Here is a 6,000-nt window from a genome sequence, read left to right as displayed (position 1 = left end):
AGGGGCTTGGACAGATTAAGGAAACTCCCCAAGATTACATATTCGAGAGCAGCAGATCTGGGACTCAAACCTAGGCCTCCTGACTTGTGAGCTTTTCCCTGGGGTCCCTTGGAGAGAGTAAGCTGCAGGGTAGATTCCAGGTAAGGTGGCAGGTACCCCCTCCCCCAGGTTCTTCCTTTCCCTTACAAGCCTGTATTCGTTTTCTATTACTGTATAACAAATTACCCCAAAACTGTGCCTGGATATAACACTAATTATCTCACTGTTTCCGTAGGTCAGAAATCTGGGTGCCGTTTAACTGGGTCCTCGGCTTCAGGGTCTCTCACAGGCTGCAGTCAAGGTGCTGGCTGGGGCTACAGTCACCTGAAGGCTCATCCAGTGAAAGATCCACGCCGTGCTCACTTGTGTGGCTATTGGCGAGATTCCATCCTTGCTGGCTTGGTCCCCAGTTCTTTGCCACAGGGGTCTCTCCAACACGGCAGCTCACTTCATCAAAGCAAGCAAGCTGGGAAGGCAAGAGAGAGCCAGAGGGATGGAAGTCAGTCTTTATAATTTAATCCTGGACTCGGCCTCCCAGCACAGTCTGCTGTATTCTGTCACGAGGACAATGTACCTAGGTCCAGCCACACCCAGAGGAGGGGATTACACGAGGGTATGAACACCCGGCGGGGTGGTGGGAGGGAGAGAGGCTCACTGAGAACAGTGTCAGAAGCTGCCACCACACAGCCCGCTCTCTTTTGGCTGCTCTCAGATCACAAATTTCTGCAGGGCAGCTGACGTCCCGTTCACAAGCACCTGTGAGGGTGCTGCATGCATTCATTCATTTATTGTCTCATTCGTTTGACATACATTTACTCCCTACCTACTGTGTGCAAAATCTTGATTGCTGGAGTGACAAAACTGAATGAGGCTCATTTCCTGCCTTGAAAGAGACATATTTGTAAAGAAAGAAGTGAGATTTAGTGTCTGCTCATGGAGACTCTAAGAAAGAATGGGGCTAATGCTCATTTAGTACTTACTGTGCGCAGGCATCAGTCTAAATGCTTTATAAGTATTACCTCTTTTAATCCTCACAGCAACCTGTGAGGTGGCTACTATTATCATCACCCCCATTTTATACAAAAAGAAACTGAGGAATAAAAATGAACTGTTTTAACTATTTGCTCAAGGTTACACAGCTGGCGAGGCAGGGCTGGGGTTCCACCTGGGCAGTCTGGCTCCTGAGTCCACACATTTAGTCCCTGTATCATCTTGTCTCGTGCAAGACAGGCTCCAGGGGCTGAGCTTGCAAAGGAATGACAGGTGTCAGGGGCCATCCTTGGGACCAGTTTTCTGAGAGAAGTATACAGACAGATACTTTCCACGGGTCTTGGTGAAGCTACCTGCTGGCTTATCTGGGGTGGGAAGAATGGCTGGGAAGCCCAATCGGCAGGCTGGGGACGGGAGTTGTTTTGGTTTAAAAGATTGACATTTTAATAAACTGCTCTTAATTAACAGCACTTTGAAATTCTGAGTGGCGTGCTTTCCATCTTAAAACAGGCAGGCGGGTGGCTTCTTAGAGAACGCGATGCTTGTGGGTGATCTCCCTTTTTGAAACAAACCCAGACCCTCCAGTCACAATTTATTTTTCATTCCAAAAATGATCTTTACTAAAAAATGTTGCTTTGGTTTGAGCGAATTAGAAGTCCTTATTACACAGGCAGGCACTTCAAACAGTGCCCGGCTTGCCGCGCCGGCTGTGGCATCAAAGACTCGGCTGGAATCTCTGATTACCACCCAGGCTGTGGGCCACTAGGGAGAAGGCGGCATCTGAAGTGGAGCCCTGGCTGCGGGACCGGTGGGCTCAGGGAGTCCAGAAGCCGGGTGGCCTCCATGCCAGGCTCGGCACCTCCTTGATTCAGGGGCTTGGAGGGGGTGCTGTGGGCAGAAGGGATGGAGAACGGCATGGTTGCCCTTACTGAGCACTTACCGATGTCCCAGATGCACGTAAGAACTTTATGTGAATTGTCTTATTTAAAATTTCCAACAGCCATCTACAATAATTGTTGCAAGGGTTTCAGAGGGTTCATAAACACGACTGCTCTTTCCCTCACTTGTTCTGAACCAGCTGAGAAATAAGGCAAAAGCGCGCGGCAGGGCTTCCCTGGTGGCGCAGTGGTTGAGAGTCCGCCTGCCGATGCAGGGGACACGGGTTCGTGCCCCGGTCCGGGAAGATCCCACATGCCGCAGGGCGGCTAGGCCCGTGTGCCATGGCCGCTGAGCCTGCGCGTCCGGAGCCTGTGCTCCGCAACGGGAGAGGCCACAACAGTGAGAGGCCCGCGTACCGCAGAAAAAAAAAAAAAAAAAAAGCGCAGGGCAAATAAGAGATCAAATATGGTGCTTCTCACTGATACAATGCTTACTACCGATGCTTGCTACTGACACTAAATACCCTGCTTACTGCTGATAGTACACCTGGTATCTGCAGGCAAGTGGCTTTCTGATTCTGAAGCTCACAGTTATTTAGTTCCTTTCCCAGACACAGGCACATGGCGCTGGGACAGGCTGCATGGGGAGGGAGTGGGGCAGAGCCCTGACCTCTAAATTGTTGAGAGATAAAATGCATGTTCTCTGTGGGCAAGCCACCTCCTCAGGTAAAGAGAGATGCTGAGGGAGCTTGGCCACATTAGTCCTACTTTGGCCAGTCAGAGAATGCCTTCTCACTTTTTGAGGTCGAGCGATGGCAGAGAGAGGGGTCTGTGGGTCCCTCCATAAGCAAGGAAACATCATACCTCCCCTCCCCCTCTGCCTCCCAGGCCCTTGGTATTATTTTCTTTGTTCTACAGATAGGGAAGGAGCTTCTCGGCTGCCCAGTTGGTAGGAGGTGAAGCTAACATTCATACTGCTCGGTCTGATTCTAGCTCCCACTGTAGACTTTGAGCTCCTCAAGTTCAGGGCTGTGTCTCACTCATTTAGTGTCCTTAGGAGCTGGCACAGGGTCTGAGCATCAGGCAATGTCTTTGAAGGGAACAAAACAGATTCACCCTTTCACTCAGCAACATGCGTTATCTCTACGTTAGGTGCTGATCTCGCTGTCGGTGGCATTCAGCCGGTGTAGTGGGTGAATTGTGGCCTCCTCCCCAAAAAGATACGTCCACGTCCTGGTCTCTGGCACCTGTGAATTTGACCTTATTTGGAAGAAGGGTCTTTTCAGATGTCATCAAGGATCTTGAGATGAGATCATCCTGGATGGTGACCTGGGTGGGCCCTTTTAAATCCAATGACTACTGTCCTCGTAAGAGACAGAAGAGGAGGCAAGAGAAGAGGAGAAGGCATGTGAGGAAGAGGCAGAGATTGGAGTGATGCGACCGCAAGCTAAGGAACACCCGGAGCCTCCAGAGTCTGGAAGAGGCAAGGAAGGATTTTCTCTTAGAGACTTTGTGGGGAGCACAGCCCAGCTGGCACCTTGATTTTGGACTTCTGGCCTCCAGAGCCATGAGGGAATAAATTTCTGTTGTTTTAAGCTCTCCAGTCAGTGGTCACAAAGTACCACCCAGGCAGCCCTAGGAAATGACTGCGCTGGCACTGGAGGACAGAAAGATGCCTTGGCCCTTTCCCCTCGCTCCTGACATGCCTGGGGGATGGCTGGCTATCTCATCGGGGCCTGGGTCTGAGCCACTTTCCTCTGGAGGTGCTAGCTCCCCCCGGCTCAGGCATGGAGACAGGAAGCCTCTCAGCAACCTGGACATCATTGTGCAGAACGTGTCACTGAGTCCAGTAAAAGTAAGTGAAAATGAACAGCCACGCACACACATGGAGGACCCCTCAAACCAAACCAGACCATGGAGACGCGGCAGCCAGAGTGTCTGGTTAAAGGCTGGGGGGTTTTCCCTGTAGCCCTGGCTGTTGTGATCTATTGGTATCCAGAAAGGAAGGTCAGAGAATTGCCAACTGTTTTTGAGGGGACTTCAGGAGCCACCAGCTTTGCTCGGTGTCATTCTTACCGAGGAGACATCCAGCTGCCGTCTGGCTGCCTCAGAGTCCAGGCGGCGTTAGCACCCCCGTCCCCAGCCGCGGTACTGCCGTCAAAGGCGCTTCCCTGCATAGAACCCACATCTGCCTCTCCATGATATCTGCTTTCACAAACGGAGAAATTGAGTCTAGGGTCATGTGTATAGTATGTGCTAAATTGAGTATTCTGAGAGACTAGAGAACCTCGACTACCTGCCCTGGCAGTGAAAGGAATCAAATAAGGGTGTGTGATGGTCACCACCATGCTCAGAAGCCTCATTGTTGATTATTATAACAAGCCTTGTCGTAACTGATCCAGGGCTTAGCTGTGGTCCCTGGAAGACCAGGGAGGTTACCCAAAGTGGTGGCTTCTCTCTACACCTCTGTAGATGCATGTATTTTGGGTGGGATTTTGTTCAGAATACTTCCTGAGTTTTGGTCTCCTGGGTCCACCCGCAAGCAAGGATTCTGTCTGATGTGGATGATTCATCTAAAACCAGTAGACTCTTTCATGGTAACCTTGGACATACTACCTATCAATACAAATGCAGTTAGGGGTATTGGGAAGATAAGGATTGCATTTAAGCCTGAATTCCAGTAGGCCAGTCTCCCCTCTGTCCAGCTGGGCTGTTGGGTTGGTTACACACGAGGAAAAGGAACAAATACCACTTTATTATGAGCTGGGCCATGCCTGATGCCTCCCCGTGAGAGGCCTGCTGAGGCAGGGGTGGAACATTGGCGGGACCTCTTTCCCTCCATCTGAGCTCAGATCTGAACCTCACCACCAGCCAGGCACCCCTTCTGCAGCAGGGGGTGCCCTACAGCAGAGTGTCACACAGCGGAGGCCTCCACAAGCTGTTCCCCTTCTGCAATGAGATGAGCATTGTATGGAGAATGTACATCAACACCCCGATTTCTTTATCAGGACAGTCTTGCTGGGAAACATGTCAGCCGAGTGAAAGTGTGCTTAGTGACACGGTGCTCTTACATTCAGGCGCAGCTCCTAATCTCGTTGCAGACCAGTGAAAACCAGTTCACAGACTGACACTGGTCCATGGACCACATGTTAGCGGCACTCTGTAGCACATGTAAGAAACGCAGAGAAGAGTTGCAGGACCTGCCCTAAAGAGTGGCAGCCATCAGTCCCCTACCAATCCTGCCAAGAAGCCACAGGAAGCAGAGAGAGAGGCCCCGTGGGTGTCATGTCTCCCCATGCAGTGACCCTGCTGATCAGGAAACGCAGCCCATCCAGCAGATTAGGAGATGTCCTCTTGGTGACAGGGAGTGAGGAAAAGGCTGCTTGGAGGGATGAGGGGAGGGATGAAGGCTTTCCCTTCCCCTACAGAGATTTCTTTCATTTGCACCATAAAGCCTTAGCAACAACAAATGAATTCCTGGCAATGGAACTGCCACACTTAACATCTTCTTACCTTTTACAGCTCTTGAAAAATGTAACAGCAGAAGGCCTGTAGGCATCCTCCAGCCTTCCCAGAAAATGTGAAGTTTTGTTTCCAGGGTGCCAGGACACAGGTTTTTGGATTGGCAGGGTCCCGGGGAAGGATGAGATGAGCATATCTAAACCAATTCTTTCGCTCATCAGAATCTTACTATTCATTGACCTGAGGCCAGAGTGATCAAGAGACAGGAGAGAGGCCTGGGTGGGCTCCCCCTGCCACCGACCAGAGTGGTCAGCCTTTAAGGGGTTGGGATGCTTGGGCTTGTGTCCTGAGAACACACTAGGGACACACTTGGGGTTTGGGGTCCTGTTACAGGACAGACCATGCTGTGAGGAGGCCAAGAGCGAGAAGACAGAGGGGTCCTGGGGTCGCCTCGAGCTCTCACCTGTTTGCACTTGAGCTGATCTTGAAAGGGTCCCAGAGAGGACCCAGGTTGCCAACCCGCTGAGGAATGAGCGTGAGTTCTCAGGGAAGCCTCAGAAGGAAGTGGCCAGGGCAGGGCTCTGCCTGGACAGCGCTTGGCAACCCAAGGAGTTCAATTAAACAGATTCTA

Source organism: Monodon monoceros, unplaced genomic scaffold (genome assembly GCF_005190385.1).
Source record: "Monodon monoceros isolate NGI ecotype Baffin Bay Population unplaced genomic scaffold, NGI_Narwhal_1 Super_Scaffold_7, whole genome shotgun sequence".
In the NCBI taxonomy this organism is placed as follows: Eukaryota; Metazoa; Chordata; class Mammalia; order Artiodactyla; family Monodontidae; genus Monodon; species Monodon monoceros.
The sequence above is the reverse complement of the archived record's forward strand: the minus strand, read 5'-3'. Positions refer to the sequence as shown.